General features: G+C 38.7%; 1 protein-coding gene across 9 annotated transcripts in view; it reads left to right on the top strand.

The window, feature by feature from the left end:
• The window catches only part of LOC100516424, a 77,414-nt gene that overhangs the window by 41,128 nt on the left and 18,367 nt on the right, over positions 1–17,919 (top strand). Inside the window, exons 6-7 of one of the 9 annotated variants that reach the window (XR_002341889.1) lie at positions 11,467–11,625; positions 14,962–15,570. The exons of 2 other annotated variants lie outside the window; for them this stretch is intronic. The gene's annotated coding sequence lies outside the window, so the exon portion shown is untranslated. Of the gene's footprint in view, positions 1–1,487; positions 3,709–11,466; positions 11,626–14,961; positions 15,957–17,919 lie in introns of those variants that run through there. 6 more of the 9 variants (XR_002341887.1, XM_021084709.1, XM_021084708.1 and 3 more) reach the window with 6 other exon arrangements.

Genomic DNA, 17,919 nt, shown 5'->3' with positions numbered 1-17,919 from the left:
GTGCGATGCCATGCAGGTTTTTAGAAAGAGAGTTTGGTTTTTGATGTTTTAAATGAATCATGGTTTAGTTCATTTATTTCTGCAGAAATGTTTTCAATATGCTATCTGATCATTTTCTACTTTTGCTTTGAGTTTTTTTCATTTTGGTCCTTTCCAACTATCTGCTTTCAATATAAATTACAGTTTATCATTGTGTGCTTACATTTTAGCATACTTCATCCCTCCAAGGTATGTTTTTTATCTGTGTGATTTATACTTTGGATTAAATTGTTTCTGTGTAAATGAAACAGTGGCTAGTTGCCCACAGAAAATGAGTGAGGCTTACAAACTACATATTGTTTATCCAATTATTTGTTATAAACCTCTTGTTTATCTATACAATATAACTGTGACAATCAAACTAGAATGCACCTGCATGAGGTTCTTGGTTTTTTTTTCTCTTGTTTCACCTTCTTGTGACCATCCTATCATCTGATTTCAGTTGATTAACCTGCTGCTGAGCGCCCTCTTTTTTTTGAACTTTTACAGCTTTTAGTTTTGCTTAATTTATAGACTGACAAACATTCCACATATTATTTTAATTTTACTTTTGGTGCGAAACTTTATGCTTAATGCACAGGAATGCAAGTTCTTTATTGATGAGATTTTTTTAAAAAGGAGGGGAGAGGAGTTCCCATCGTGGCTTAGCAGTTAACAGATCTGAGTAGCATCCATGAGGACATAGGTTCAATCCCTGCCTTTGCTCAGTAGGTTAAGGATCTGACATTGCCATGAGCTGTGGTGTAGGTCACAGACATGGCTCGTATCCCGCATTGCTGTGGTGTAGGCTGGCAGCTATAGCTCCGATTTGACCCCTAGCCTGGGAACCTCCATATGCCGCAGGTGCGGCCCTAACCCCCCCCCCAAAAAAAGAGGAAATAAAAATAAAAATTTTGCAACTTTACCATTCACAGGGAGCCACTACTAGCATTTTAGTTTGTACAATGCCATAATTTCTTGTATGCCTCAGTATGAATACTTAAAAACAAAAATGTGATTAAATAATCTTCTGAAACTTTTTTCATTAGCATGTATCAAAACATAATCTTATCCTAATATTATCCTACAACATGATTTATTATGGGTATATTACAGAGGTACTAATCTGTTCCTGTTAAATGTTTAGTCTTCTCAGTACTGTGATCAACAGCTGCATAGTTAAATCTTTCCAGATTTCATTAATTCATCCTTAGAATATATCACTGCATTATTTCTACATTAGCGCTTTTTTCTTTTTGTTTTTTGAACAAAACAAGTTCCTTTAATGCTGAACTTTTAAGATCCTTCAAATCTATTTTATTTTTTCAAGTGGTTCTTGAACATAGAAATTTTATTTGCTGTATTTTTATTCTTTTCTGTGGAGTTGTATAATTCAACTTTTTCTGTGCATATTAAAGGAAATCTTTCACTTGGAATAGTTTGACTAGTAGAACTCTTATTTTTTCAAGTAACAGAAGACCACTTGCGTTTAATACAAAAGACGACTCTATTAGAACAACACCAGGGTTATCTTGAGGAACCCCAGGACGAGGTAAGAGCTAGAAATGTTCTCTTGACTTCTGTGGATGCCTGTGTATCAGCTCTATACTTTTGAGTCATTACCTCCCTCTCAGCCAGCAGTCTTCCCCCTGCTTCACGCTAAAAACATGGCCACGGGCAGCAACTAAGTTTCTATGTCATGGACTCAGCCAACCTGAGAAAAACTAAATCCGTCTCAATCCTTTCTCATCTCCCCACCCCATTCACCCTTCCAGATTTTGAGGATTCACAGATGCTCACCTTGGCACAATCACCGTGGGCCAGAGGGTGTTGTTATTTGATGAACATGGTTATCAGAAGTCACTCAATAGCCATATAAATGGTGGAGCGGAAACTCTATAAATACCACCACATTCTTATCATGCATCACACTCATTGTTATTTGGAGATATTCATTGTAATAAATTGGCATCATTAAACCTGCAAAGGAAAGTATTCTTTTTTTAATAAGAATAGCTTTTTCTAAGACAGATAATTTTGTCTTATAGTGGGCAGCAGCACCTTCACATGTTTTTGAGCTATATATCTACAAAAAAGATACCATCTTCTACACTCTAGTTTTACTCAAACTGAGAAGTATCTGTTGTCAGAACCATAATAAGAATAAGAAAATTCTGGTTTGTGCTTAACAGATACACATTACTGTGTATAAAATAGATAAGCAATAAGGACCTGCTGTATAGCACAGGGAACTATAGTATCTTGTAGTAATTTATAGAAATAGAAAAGAATCTAAAAAAGAATATATATGTATATGAATTATACATGTATAATCAAATCACTTTGTTCCACGCCTGAAACTAACACAACATTGTAAATTAACTCTACTGTAGCTAATATAAAAAGAATCCCAAAAAAAGTAAAATAAAGTTCTACACTGGAAAAGATAAAACCTTAAAATTTAACTCTTCTAGACTTAAATATAGAATCATGTTTTTACATAATGAATTTTATGGTTATTATAAGGCAAATACATCTAGTGTTTAAGAATAGAACATTAATATTTATAAAGAAAAACGATGACCAAGTTAAAGTAAATCTAAATTTTCTATGAACTTTCACTATGCAGTTAGAAAAATGTTTCCACAGGAAAATAAAATCTTCCAGTCAAGCATGTTGAAATATTTTGGAGAAGAAGGAAATACTAGGATAGAAGCCCTCAGGCAAACTAGGTCTTAGAGAATTTCACCAGTGCTATGTTTTCTAGAATAGCCTATAATGTTATATAAGCCTGGGATCTCTACATTTTTGTTACTTCTCTTATTCTCTACTTTACGTATTGCTGAGTAACAAATTATCTCCGAATTTAGAAGCTTAAAACAACAAGCATTTATTATCCCACACAGTTTCTGACACTCAGCAGTGCAGGAGGAGCTTAGCTGGGTGGTTCTGGCTTGGGTCTCTCCTGAAGTTGCAGTTAAGCTGTCAGCTGGTGCTGCAGGCATCTGAAGGCTTGACTGAACTGGGAGAGCTTCTGCTAAGCTCCCGAGTTTGGCTGTTAGCAGGAGGCCTCATTTCCTCACTGCCAGGTCCTCTCTGCAGGGCTGCTCATGACACAGCAGTTCATTTCCCCCAGAGCAAATTATCTAAGAAAGTGTTGGTAGGGATGGGGAATATAGAAGGTACGCTGTCTTTTATGACTTAGCCTTGGAAGTGACAAGCTTCCGCACTTGCCCAGTGTGACTGGCCAGTAGAACGACCTAACCCTAACGTAATGGGGGAAGGGCTCAACGAATTCCGGGAATTGGGAATCACTGGGGATCATCTTGTAGGCCGGCTGCCACATCCACCATGCTCAGATCTTAAAAATTGCCCTAATAATTTGATTTATATTCGCATCCCTAGAACTCTGCTTCCCTTGTATTTTTTTTCTTGATACTCCCAGTAACGCCAAATCAATGGTAATTTTATTGTTAGTATGTGGAGACCTACTTTAAATATTTCTAATGTTTAGAGCTTGAAGTTTCTTATATTTTTACCAGTGATCTAAGTTCTGGAATTAGGCATATTATATTTATTTTATTTTATTTTATTTTTAATTTATTTTGCTTTTTACGGCCGCACCCATGGCATATGGAGGTTCCCAGGCTAGGGGTCTAATCGGAGCTACAGCTGCCGTCCTGCATGATAGCTCACAGCAACACGGGATTCTTAACCCACTGAGGGAGGCCAGGGATCGAACCCACAACCTCATGGTTCCTAGTCGGTTTCGTTTCTGCTGCATCACGACAGGAACTCCCATAGTTATTTAAAAAAATAGATGGATTAAATGTTTCTAATTGGGCTATCATTCATCTATTAATTTATTCAACAAATAGTTCTTGAATTCAGGGCACTGTATTTTCTTTATTGCTGCAATATGTCACCTGTATTCTAGCCTCCTCTTTTAAAATAGCTTTATTGAGATATATTTCACATATCATTCAGTTCACTGATTTAAAGTGTAAAGCCCCTTATTTTTAAGCGATAGTTTTCAAGACAATGGTCTGGTAATATCTAAGCTTGGATATTTGGCCATCCTATAGGTAAATAAGAAGGACCACCTTTTAGACTCTGGATACATGTTCTTCTGCCATCGCAAACTGGAAGAACAGATATCCCATTTATTCTTCCTGCGACTGTTCTGCAGAACTCCAGGGAACACTCCTGGAGGGGTGTTAATTGTGTGGCGAACAGGACCAAACAAGTAACTTCAGTGTCCTGGAGACCTGTTTCCCATGATAAGTCCTCCAAGTCATAGCCCTATCATTTCCCCCCGGAAACCAGATAAACAAACCATGTCCCCAGTGACGGTAAAAGACTATGTATTTACCAAATTATCAGCACATGCCCAAATGCTGCTCTTCCAGATAGTCTGGTCTTAATGAAGGGAAATTATGTCTTAACTAATAATAATTTCAAAAAGATATTTTCACATTCTCTTCAAAAGCTGTCACATAAGCATAAAACAAAGCCAGTATTGATCTTAAATGTAGTATGTAGTCTTTTGTTTCCCTCCTTTAGAATAATTTTAATTATTTAGAAAACGTTATACCACTAGTACACGCACATTGCTGAAAAAATAGAAAATACTCAAGAACAAAAGTACAAAAAGGATTTGTAGGCACTCAAAGATAGCCTACAGAGATAGCCTATGTAGTTATTTATTTGTTTTTGCCTGCACCTGAGGCAGCGGAAGTTCCCCAACCAGGGATTGAACCTACGCCACAGCAGCAACCCAAGCCGCTGCAGTGACACTGGACCCATTGCACTACAAGAGAACTCCTAGCCTATGCAACTTTTATGTATATTGTTTCAGAAAATACGTTTTGGGGGCTGTATTTTTATACATTTTAACTGGTTTATTGCAAGCTTTGACAGTCTGCAATGGAAAATTGGGCTTGCAGGAATATCTAATACTCAGATTATCTCTAATTGTTGTGCAGTCGACCTCTTTGACCTCCAGGAGGTATCCACAGCTTCTTTCCCTCCTGCCCTGTTTCCCCTGAGTCCATGCCCTCTGACTGTAATAGCCCTGAAGGCACATCACCATCACCATTGCTAATAGTGCCCTTGGCCGCGTGAAAGACCTTGCGTGTCACAGTGCTTGGAAGGCACCGCGGAGTAGCCCTTGAGTAGCATGGGACGTGCCATGACTCTAGAGAAAACAGCTCTTTGACCTTTTCAGAGCTCAGCTCCGTATTTCCTGCCAGCAAGACCACAAGCAGAAACACGTACTCATCCTCACCCCTTAGAACAAGTGACAGGAGCTCTCAAGCCAAATACATAAAACAGAACAGTTCTCTCGCACAGACTAACACCTGTCGCGTAGTAAGCTCCATATGCACTGACACTAAGAAGACTTAGCTCGTGCTCGTAGGCAGCCTCCTGTGTGAACCTCTACGGACTAAAACATTCAAGTTGCGGGGGCGTGGGGGGGAGGTTCACTATCTCAAACATCTTCTATTCAGATGAGGGATCAGCTTGATACTTATGTAATTCAGTGGCCTGTTCAGGATTATCAGCTCAAAGAAACAATCTGCCCTAAAAGTAGATTCGACACTGCAAAACAAACAAAGCATAAAAACCAGCTCCCTCCGGAGACAGTTTTGTAAGGTTTTCATCTTCTCCATCTAGGTTTCAGTTGGCTTGGTTTCAGTAAAGCTTTGAGTTCAAGGTCCTTGTTCCTTGATTAGCAGTCTTAGCTCCGACACCAGTGCTTCTGAGGAGGGTCTTAACTGTGGTCGTGGGTGGCAAAGGGGGACTTTCTTTTCTTTCTTTCTTTTTTTTTTTTTTTTTTTTTGACTTTATGTTCATGCTTTAGGCATATGTGTACTTTTAAGTCATTGCAATGAGAATATATTCATATTATATAACTTGGAACAAATACTTCCAGTATCACCACCAGCAAAAGTAGAAACCTGGCCGCAAACACATGAGGCATTCACAGTGGAGCTTGTGGTACATCTATTTCTAGTGTACTGTTACATAACCATGGCGGCAGCATGGTCAGAGGCAAGACTAGTGCAGGAGTCAGGGCACCTGGCTCTGTGTCAACTGTCATTCATTCCCCCAGTTTCTGTATCTATCCTGTCGTTGTAGAGACTGCTGCAGTCTCTTAGAACTCCACCATTCTAGAAGTGTCTGTGACTCACTTGAATGCTCTGGTTGTAAGAAATGTTACACTCTTTTCTTTCTCCAGATAAAATTTAATCTTAATGATTTGTATTGTGTTGAGAGAGAATTCAATGTCAAGCCTTTTTTTTTAATGATTTTTTATTTTTTCCTTCATAACTGGTTTACAGTGTTCTGTCAATTTTCTACTGTACAGCAAGATGACCCAGTCACACATACATATATACATGCTTTTTCTCACGTTATCACGCTCCATCATAAGTGAGTAGATATAGTTTCCAGTGCTACACAGCAGGATCTCATTGCTTATCCATCCAAAGGCCATAGTTTGCATCTATTAACCCCAAATTCCCAGTCCATCCCACTCCCTCCCCCCCACCTTGGCAACCACAAGTCTGTTTTCCAAGTCCATGAGTTTCTTTTCTGTGGAAAGGTTCATTTGTGCCATGTTTTAGATTCCAGATAATGTCAATCTTTTATCAGATTTGTTTCCCCTTCTGCAGGATTCTACCAGAGTCCAGGGACCTGTGGCGTCCACACATCTGGGCGTAAAGCGGCTGTTCCGCAGTGACAGCAAGCCCAGTGAACATCCTCCTTGTCCAGTTCCGCCAAGTCTTGAGTGGCAGTACCTCCGCTTCTTTTACCCTTAGTTTGGCTGCTAGGATCCTTTAACAACCCTCCAAGATACTCCTCTTAAAATGTATCGTTACTTCTCCTGTACCAGTCTGTTTTCAGCTCAGCTCCTGCTGCTATTCTTTGCTCTTTTAACATTCTGGAGAGAATGGAAGTCTGCACCTTGCATTTCCCAGGGTCCCCCTGCCAGCAGGCTTCTTACTGCATTTGCTGATGGGAGGCACTGACAGGATACTGGAAGTCAGGAAGTGAGGAGAAGGGATTTATCTATGGCTTCCAGTTTCTAACAGTGTCTCAGGTGGCAATGATAGTCATTACTGAAGGGACAGTGTTGCCAAAGTGCCACCCCCTGGTGGGGCAGCACCTCAGCAGCAAATCCAGAAATGATGGCAGTGGTGTCTCTATCAGCACAGTGGCAGGTACAGGCTCGTGAACCCAGTCCAGGAGCACTGCCATCGTTTAGGTATCATCCTTCTCATTTTCCACCCTCCACCTCCCCCCTTCCTTATTTTCTCTCTTCTATTACTTGTATAACCAATTCCTTGGGTTACATTTCCTCCAACTGGGAGTTCCCATCATGGCTCAGTGGTAACAAACCTGACTAGTATCCATGAGGATGTGGGTTCGATCCCTGGCCCTCACTCAGTAGGTTAAGGATCTGGCATTGCTAGTGAGCTGTGGTGTAGGTCACAGATGTGGCTCGGATCCCAGGTTGCTGTGGCTGTGGCTGTGACTGGCAGCTGCAGCTCCAATTTGACGCTTAGCCTGGAAATTTCCATATGCCACAAGTACGTCCCTAAAAAGCAAAAAAAAAGAGAAAGAACAAAAAAGACAAAGAAATTCTTCCAACTGGAATATGTAACTTGTTTATTGTTTTCTTGACTAGACACTGATGAACAGACCTTGTCTTTCCCCTAGCCAGTATCCTTGAGCCAACCTGTCATAAGATCTTCTGGTTACCTCTTGTGCAAGTCTCTGTAAGAGTAAGATGTTGTCTCTGCTATGCTCAGGTCCCATAAAACCCTAGTTAAAGTTCTTTGGGTTGTAAATGGCAGAAATTCATCTGAGGAAGCAGGACAAACTGGAAAATTTATTATAAGACTGAAAGTGTGAACTTTAGCTCTGGGATATGTCTAGACTTCCAGAACCATGGATAGAAGCAGTACAGGTAACTGTCTCAGCTAATGCTGCATAACAAACAAAGACTTAGTGGCTTATAAAAATAATTATTTTCACAAGTTTATGTTTGCGTCATTCTGTTCATTTGGGCTGGGCTTGCCTGATCTCAGTGGGTTTCTTTATGTTTCTTTGGTCACCTCGTTCATCATTTAGGGACTGGCTTCTTAGAATGACCTTGGATAGGGTACCTTAGCAATGCTCCTTATCCTTCCAGCAAGCTAGCCAAGCATGTTCTCGGGGAATGGATAGATCAAAGAGAAAAAGTGTAAATATACAAGGCTTCGTGTAATCTAGGCTTGAAACTGGCACTCTATCACTTTCCCCAAGTTGCAAGGCCAGCCCAGATTCAAGAGATGAGATAATAGGCTCTGCCTCTTGATGGGAGAGCTGTAAAGTCATTGGGAGGGGAGTGGCATACAGGAAGGGGGAGCGAAGGGTTGGAGTCAGTTGTGTAATCTACCCACTACAATAAACCTGGGATGTCATCTCTGCTTTCCTGTGAAGGTTTGCTTTATTCTTCCTTCACACATACCACATTTTTCTCTTCCTTGGTCCATGTGGTAGAAAATGGCCACTGCTACCAACTTCCTCATTTATATGTTCACTCTTCAAGGATAAAACTGGAACCTCACCCAACACTATATATCCTGGAAAAGGTCTCGGTGGCTCATCTTAAGTCAGGTCTTCACCCATGGATCAATTGTGGTCTAGAAGACAGTCTCAAATTGATGCTCCCACTATAGCGATATGGATGGAAGGAGAGTAGACAGTAGTTATCAGAGAAGGAAACAGCAACCCAGATGTTATCCAGATGGACCACAGAACTTATAAATGGTTCTAAGATGTCTTCAGTTTTTGTTTTTGTTTTATTTCTATGCTCCAGGCCCCGCATTTTTTAGATGAAGATCAGGGGAGTGGTATCTTATTATTATTTGTCTTTTTAGGGCTGCACCTGAGGCATATGGAGGTTCCTAGGCTAGGGGTCCAATTGGAGCTGTAGCTGCTGGCCACAGCCCACAGCCACACCATATCCGATCCTTGTCTGTGACCTACACCACAGCTCACGGCAACACTGGATCCTTTACCCACTGAGTGAGGCCAGGGATCAAACCTGCAACCTCATGGTTCCTAGTTGGATTCGTTTCCGATGCGCCACGGCAACTCCCAGTTTTTGTTTTAAGAGAAATATCTTTTTGTAACTATTACTTACGTCATGAACAAAGGAGGAAAATGGGTTAGGAGAGCAAGAGTGTGGATTCTAGCAAAAGACAGCCTTGCCTGGGTAGGTATGCCGTCTGCCACATCCTAGCTGTGTGACCTTGGGAAAATTCTTGACCTCGTTGTTTTCCAGTTACCTAACAGTTAGACTGGAAAGAAAATGATCCCTACCTTATAGATTATTATAAGAATTGAATTAGAGAATGAACACTGTGCCTACAACAATGTCCATATATAGTAAATGCTTGGTTAAATGCTAGCTATTGATAGTGTTATTACCACTAAAGAGAAAGTATTGAAGACTGAAGGTGGAGATTCAGTAGTATAGCATTTCTATTAGCCTTCATTGTCAGATATATTTGCTGGGTGCTGCCAGAGATTCCTAGTTTGAAATGAAAATAAATTCATCATAGGACATCCTCACTGGAAATTCCAGATTTGTGTTTACCCTTCTGATGATTAGTCATCGTTTCAGGGCTTCTCTTCAGGTTTTGTGTATACTTATCAAAGATACAACGAGTTAAGTCTAAAGTGTGCAAAAGTCAGGAGGGTCAGACTGGTCAGTGATGAAGCTGTGAACCCATCAGAAGGGTGGAGGTCAGAGAGTGACCCTGCTTGAGGCTATAGGAAGTCAGAAAAGCATATAGCTTTGAAGAAAAAAAAAAATCATCTTTATCTAACTTTCCTCCAACACCTACTTAAAGCTTAAGAGACCTAGACGTGTTAGTGTTTGTATACCTGATAGTTCTGATCAAAAAGGAAAAGAAAAACATTTGAATATTGGAAGATTTAATAGAGATAATGTAAATCATACAACGTAGGACACAAGGAGCTAGGAATTTCGAGGCAACCAAGACAGGACCTTATTTTAGCAAAAAAAGTAAGTGCTATCTGTTTTTTAAATTTGTATTCATTTATTTTTCTTTTAATTTTTTAATCCGTTTTGAGTTTATTTTTGTATATGGTATTAGAGAATGTTCTTTAATATTTAATGTAATACAATTTTTTGAACCTCAGATTCCATTCAGTGAACTCAGTTTAAAAGCATGTGCAAGATGTTATGAAAATGTATTAAAATAGCTTCTTCTGTTTCATTTACCACACCTACATTCTTTGTGCATATTCACATAGGAAGCAGCTAAGACTGAAAGTAGGCAATTCCTTTATAATCTTATCAAAAATAGAAGCCAGTAGTTGTAATGACTCACTTGCTTCCTTCTGTTTTCAATCCTTATCTTGGGACGACAGATTGCATTGCAGTTCGTAAGTAATTGTACATCTTTTGTGAAGCACCTGGAAATGTTCTGGCATGACAATAACCTGGCCATGTTTTAGAATTCCCAAACAAAGCTAAGTTTTGTGATAGGGTTCTGTCCCTTTAATGTAACATTTCACATTATTTTAAGAAACTGTAGCAAGTCATTAGAAAAAAAGATCAGAGCCAAGTCCTTAATAAATAAAATAAATCAATTCATAAAAGAGATTTCTTTAGAGTGAAATTGATGTAATTACTTTTCTTGACTTCTAAAATATACAGTAAGAATGTTTAGTTGTAAATTCTAGGTAACATGATGCTTAGAGATTTTTTTCTTTTATACTCTCCTTGATTCCAGTTTATATTTTCTTTGCATAAGTACATATGAGTAGTTTGAAAACTATAAATAACGTTAGTTTGGTTGAAGGTCTGAGTAAGATTAAAGGAATTCCTGTGACAGATCCTGGGCATAACTCATCTGATTATTAATATAACGTTAGAATGTGGAGTGTGGCATGTGGTAGAGACTGTTAGTTCTTCCCCCAAGTTCGTTTTCCACTTGTTCTCTATTAATAAAGCACCTGCTGTTCATCTGGGCACATGGCTCTTCCACATCAAAGCTACATTTCTTACCCTCCTCTGCAGCTGGATGTGTCCAAGTTATTCAGTCCTGGACAGTGGGATCTGCGTGGCAGTTGCCTATGACTCCCTATGGACTTTCATGTGAGAGGGAAATGCACCACTGTTACCACACACCCCACCACCCACCTGATCTCATTGGGTAAAGAGAGGGTGGGAGGTGACAGTAAAGTGAGTGTTTTGTCACTGGGTATAAAGGACCTTGAGAAGGAACGGTACCTCAGTCTGTAATGAGAATAATAGTGCTGATCCTCTACCAGTGTTCCCAGTTTCAATAGAAATAGCACATTTATAAGCCATTCTTAACACTATAAAACATTCGTAAGTTGGTAATTACTTTTCTATTGTAGGTTATGACATATTATAGTCCCCGCCATTCGTTCTACCTCTGCTGAAGGTGAAAAATGAGAATTGGGCTCAAATCATGGAAAGATAGGTTTGCACCAGAAGCAAAATTTAAGGAAGACTCTTAAGATACTAAAGAAGATTAAAAAGTGAGAAAAATATAGGTAAAAGATCTTAATTTTGTTTATATTTTAAACAAGATAAACCACTTCATTTTGTTTTTCCAAGTCTCTTTCTGCTATAGACTTACTTTCTTCTTTTCTTTTTTTTTTTTTTTTTTTTTTTTTTGCTTTTTTGGGCCATACCCATGGTATTTGGAGGTTCCCAGGTGAGGGGTCAAATCAGAGCTGCAGCTGCTAGCCTCCACCACAGCCACAGCAACACCCAATCTGAACTGTGTCTGCGACCTACACCACAGCTTACAGTAACATCAGATCTTTAACCCACTGAGCAAGGCCAGGGATCGAACCCACATCCTCATGGATACTAGTCAGGCTTGTTAACCACTGAGCCATAATGGGAACTCTGCTATAGACTTATATGAGTTCCATAAATACTACATCTGTTTGTTTAAAATAAGAAAAGGGAACCCTTCTACACTGTTGATGGGAATGTAAGTTGGTACAACCACTATGGAAAACAGTATGGCAGTACCTCAGAAGACTATATATAAAGTACCATATGACCCAGCAATCCCACTCTTGGGCCTATATCTGGACAAAACTCTCCTTGAAAAAGACACATGCACCTGTATGTTCATTGCGGCACTATTCACAATAGCCAAGACATGGAAACAACCTAAGTGTCCATCAACAGATGAACGGATTAAAAAGATGTGATATATACACACACACACACACACACACACACACACACACACACACACACACACAAAATGGAATACTACTCAGCTGTAAAAAAGAACAAAATGCCATTTGCAGCAACATGGATAGAACTAGAGACTCATACTAAGTGAAGCAAGTCAAAAGAGAAAGACAAATACCATATGATATCACTTCTACCTGGAATCTAATATACAACCCAATTGAACCTTTCCACAGAAAAGAAAATCATGGACCTGGAAAACAGACTTGTGGTTGCCAATGGGGAGGGGGAGGGAGTAGGAAGAACTGGCGATCTGGGGTTAATAGATGCAAACTATTGCCTTTGGAATGGATAAGCAATGAGACCCTGCTGTATAGCCCTGGGAACTGTATTTAGTCACTTGTGATGGAGCATGATGGAGGATAATGTGAGAAAAAGAATATATATATGTGTGTGTGTGTGTATGTGAGTGTGACTGGGTCATTTTGCTATCCAGTAGAAAACTGACAGAACACTATAAACCAACTATAATGGAAAAAATAAAAATCATTAAAAATAAGATGTAATTCCTTTTCAAAAAAAAAGTACGGTATCATTTATTCTTTTTCTCTGTCTAGTAGGCATTACTTTAAAAAACATTTGCCTACAGATGTAAGCAGTTCTTAAGGGAACTGAAACAAACAAAAATCCGCTAACTTACATTTTTATTTTCGTCATGGATACCTTAGGTAGTTGGATAAATATATATTTAATCATATCAAACTATAATTTCTAAGCCATTTTACAGGTCATAAATAGGACAAAGATGTTCTCATTGCATATTGTAAATGTTTTGTTTAGAGCACCAGGTAAGATTGGCTATAATTATAGTTTTCTTTATCAAATTTAGAAGGCTATCAACCATAACACACATTTATTCTACCAGTCATTTTAATCAAGTCTGAAAACCACAGGGCTAACATTGCTGTTTTTACTTGTCTTATATGCCTGGGGACAAATATGCCTAAACCATTCTTAATTCTCTTGGACACTAGAAAAGAAATACGCAAAAATCTGTACTTCCTTGTGGCTCTGTGCAAATTCTTGACTGTTGGTTACCCCCTTTTCCTTAAAAAAAAAAAAAAAAAAAAAAGTAGTTGATAAATTTGTGCTATTCCTGGTACTCTTACAAATAACAGCAAAACTGATCCTAATTTTTATCTTGTTGCTGAAAAAGTCTCCCAGAATAGCCATATTTCCTTTTTTGGGTTTTGTGTGTGTGTGTGTGTGTGTGTGTGTGTGTGTGTGTGTGTGTGTGTGTGTGTGTGTCTTTTTAGGGCCCCGCAGCATATGGAGGTTCCTAGGCTAGAGGTTGAATTGGAGCTTTAACTACCAGCCACAGCCACAGCCACAGCAAGGAGGGATCCGAGCCGCATCTGCAACCTATACCACAGCTCACAGCAATGCCAGATCCTTAACCCACTGAGCAAGGTCAGGGATTGAACCCGAGTCCTCATGGATACTAGTGGGATTCGTTAACCACTGAGCCATGATGGGGATTCCCCGCCGTATTTCTTTAAATATAATTCATATCTGAGTCATTGAATCTAGACTTTTCCCCCCAAGTTTTACAAATACGTTATCAAGATACGGTAACTATACTAGTATGTGTTTCCTCTTTTCTATCTCCTCTCTAATTTTGATTGTAATCCACTTATGCTGAATATTGGGCAGGATAAAACATAACGTTATCAGTGGAGCACTTCTGACAATATCTTAGAGTGATGGCATTTATTTATTTTTTAAAATTATTCTTCTGGTAAAGTGTGATGCAGTGGAAAGGAAGGTAGGCTAGGAATTAGGCGAACTAGGTTCCCTTTCTACTCTGATGTCCACGTGCAGTGCGAACTTGGTTACCCAGAGTGTTAAGCATCATTGCCTCACCTCTGTGATGAAGGGAATTAGACTAAAAGATCCCTGAATGTATTCTCTAAATTACAACCAGCTAAAGTCACAATTTGAGCAAATGTTTAAAAATATTTATTTACTTGATGTACTCCACTTATGTAAATTTTCCTGGGTTTTGCTTTAAAAACTCTAAGCCTTAGAAATAATAGCACTTGTGGGGCATTTTTAGTGGGCATTGTAGATCTTTGTCAATGTTTTAAAAAATGTTAACTACCCATATTTTTCTTGAAATGAGTGGATTGTATATAACTATTTTATAGTTCATGAGAATTGAAATGTAGAACCTCCAATTACAATCCAAAGTCATACTTGGAGTAAGTTAAGTAATGAGCAAGTCTGCATGTTTGTTACTAAAGTCCTGTTTTTTATTTCGGTTTTTTTTTTTTTTTTTCAAACTCCAAGTATATATTTTCCGAATTAACTATGCTTAAACTTTTGGAGAAATTTAGAATTGGAGGAACCTTTATTCAGATGGTCAGAAACTGTAGAAAATAAAACCATTTCTAGGATGAAACATATTTCATCATAACTGAAAGTTTGTACATTAGCCATTCCCATAGCCCTGAGTGTTATTTTCTCGTCTAGAACCCATTAATTTATATTCTGAGAACCCATCCCACTTCTTATTCCCACAATTAAATTTCTCCTTCCTCCTCTCTCCTCAGCCAGCCATCCTGCCTCCATACTATTGTTACTGATGCAGCTCACTCTAACCTTTCCTCCACCAGCTGTCCACCAGCACTGAAACATCCCAAGGGAATGCTGAGTCCTGGGGCTCCTGGCATCAGTACACTCTGTCCTCCACACCTTTCTCTCTTGGTCCGCTTTAGCCACAGAGCGTTCATCCTTTGTCTTCGGCAGGTGTCGATGTTTGTTTATGTCACGTAGTAAATGTAGATAACATCTGCAGTTTCGATTCATGGTAGATTTCACCCAAATGAAAGCATCAGTTCCTACGGATTCCTTCTTGACCCTCAAACAAAAGCAGTTACCTAAAAAACTGACCTCAATCAGAATTATGCAGTAGAAACCTTATGAGTCATTGAATTTACCTCAGGACTTTTATTGCTGCTTTTAAAATTTTTCAGCTGGTATATAGTGACTTTCAGTTCTGCAGAGAAAATGCCAAATAATTTGGAGGATATGGTAGTTTCATCAGCTGCTGAATGAATACAGATAAGGAAAGAAAGAAAAATTAAAGAAGGATCTGATGCTTGACTGACTTCGTTTTTCTAAGGAAGAAGCTGTCTTCACTTTTCGGAGGGAAGTCACGGAAATACAGTATCATGGTTTCCTGAGGATAGCTGATAAAGACGTCGGAGAGAAGTCAACTTTAGGTAACTGAAGGCCGTGGAAAGTTAAAAATCAAGGGCATTCTGAGTCATGCTTAACGTGAAATTATACGTTGGGCAATGATGAATACTCTAGAGTAAACTAAAAATCTTTGTGATGTTGAAAAATGAAGACAAGAATGGAAAGTTAGGTAACCAGAAAACCCAAGTGTGTAGACCAAACGTTATTCTGAAACATGCCTTCCTGAACCAACATTGACTAACTGTTTTTTGTTTATATAATTCCCAGATGTACTCGAAAGTATATACTTTCCATTGGTAAATATCACACATTGTCATGATTTAATCATCTGTTCTTGGAGCAGAAGCTGGAGAGAGGCCAAGTTTTGGGTTTCTTTTTTTTTTTTTAAAAAAAAGAAAACACTGCTGAATCTATCCATAAAGAAGAGAATCTAAACTGTTGAGAAAGATATGTTAACCTGCTAATTTCTAGACTTGCTTTCAAATTACATCTCTTTGTTAGCAAATGCATCAAATTTAATTTTAAGTCAGGTAGATTTCTGCCACAGTGCCACTGTGTTTTGCTAGTGCATGCAAATTATTTAATAATCTGCCACCAAATTCCTTAACCAATTCATTATCTGGGATTGAAGCGCTAAATGTTCATTCTGTTGCTGAGTGGGTTTTCTCCAATTTAACTGAGAAATTTTACAGACAACAGACAAGATTTTCCTAGCTTTATAAGTGCGTCCATACTAAAATTCCTTTCTTCTATTGAATTATTCCTACTACTGCTATCCAGTTAAGAATCCTGTTTTCATTTAGTTAGGGCAATACATTTTTATGTCACATGAAAATGGGTAAAAAGGCATTTACTTGATAAATAAATGACACGATTATTTTAAGATCCTTTGTAACACATAAGTTTCATAATAAAACCTTAATACTTTCTAAAAAATTAGAAAGTAAGACCTTTGGTTTATTATTCACAAATTAAATATCATTATTCATACCCACATCCAAATCTTTTCTTTAAAACATCCTTTAAAGTTGTGATTTTTCTGGCAAATATTTAATAGAGTACAGGCCTTTTTTACTTTTATTTTTCAACTTAAAAACATTATGTGTGTCACCATAGCCACAAGGATAGATTCTAATGCAAAAAGGTGGGGTAGCTATTTGACAACCCCTGGGAACTCTAAATTAGTGGAGAAGGTGTAGCCAAGAGTGGGAGGTAGCATGCAAATTCACATCCAGATATCAAGAAAAAATCCTTCAGTTTCTTACAGAGTTCCGTGCCCTGAGACCATTTGTGAGACTGCCTAATCTCAAATTCCAGAGTGTTTTAATTGGAAAGAATCTAGCCTTACATGTTAGATTTCTCTTATAGTTTTTTATTTTATTTTTCTAATGTAGTAGTTTAAAACAAGATAAATTCATAGTTATTTATTAAGCCAGACACCAGTCTCACTGAGCTAAAATAAAGGTGTTGGCAGTGCTGAGTTTCTCTCTGGCAACTCTAAGGGAGAACCCATTTCCTTGCTTTTTCTAGCTATCAGAGACCATCTGTATTCCTTGGCACGTGGCCCCTTCTCCCATCTTCAAAGCCAGCAACTGTGTTGAGTCTTTCTCATGCTCCCATCTCTGATTCTGCACAGCAAGGAAGGGTCCTCTACTTTTAAAGACTTGGGTGATTAGTTTGGGTCCACTCACCCAATTCAGGATAATTTCCCTATTTTAAGATATTTAAATTTAGTCACATCAGCAAAGTCCCTTTTACAGGTCACAGGTCTGGGGATTAAGACTTGGACATATTTTGGGGAGAGGATTCCTTATTCTGCCTTCCATACCTTGATAGATACTCACTTGCTCATGTTTGTTCTCCCTCCCCTCTGCTGTCTGGGCTGATTAAGAATTTCCTGGAGTTCCCGTCGTGGCTCAGTGGAAACGAATCTGACTAGCATCCATCAGGACGAGGGTTCAATCCCTGGCCTTGCTCAGTGGGTTAAGGATCCCTCGTTGCCCTGGCAGTGGTGTAGGCTGGCAGCTACAGCTCCGATTCGACCCCTAGCCTGGGAACCTCCATATTCCATGGGTGTGGCCCTAAAAGGACAAAAAAAATTTTTTTCCTTTACTCTCAAGCATTTGACACTGTACCTTTAATGAGGATGATTTTTTTTTTCTTTTTTACTGATACACAATGAATCGAGTATTTTGCATTTTAATTTCAGTTAACAATGTCAGGTCAATAATCTACTGATACTATTTTTTCATTTATACGATACATAAATCAGTTATTCCACAGGCAAAGTTTCAGCTGACTTTGTAGGTCGTAACAACTATGTATAAGCTATGATTATTTTACTGGCTGAAAATATTGACATAAATAAATGA

This window comes from Sus scrofa, chromosome 2 (assembly GCF_000003025.6).
Source record: "Sus scrofa isolate TJ Tabasco breed Duroc chromosome 2, Sscrofa11.1, whole genome shotgun sequence".
Classification (NCBI taxonomy): Eukaryota; Metazoa; Chordata; class Mammalia; order Artiodactyla; family Suidae; genus Sus; species Sus scrofa.
This window is presented reverse-complemented; position numbering and strand designations above follow the sequence as displayed.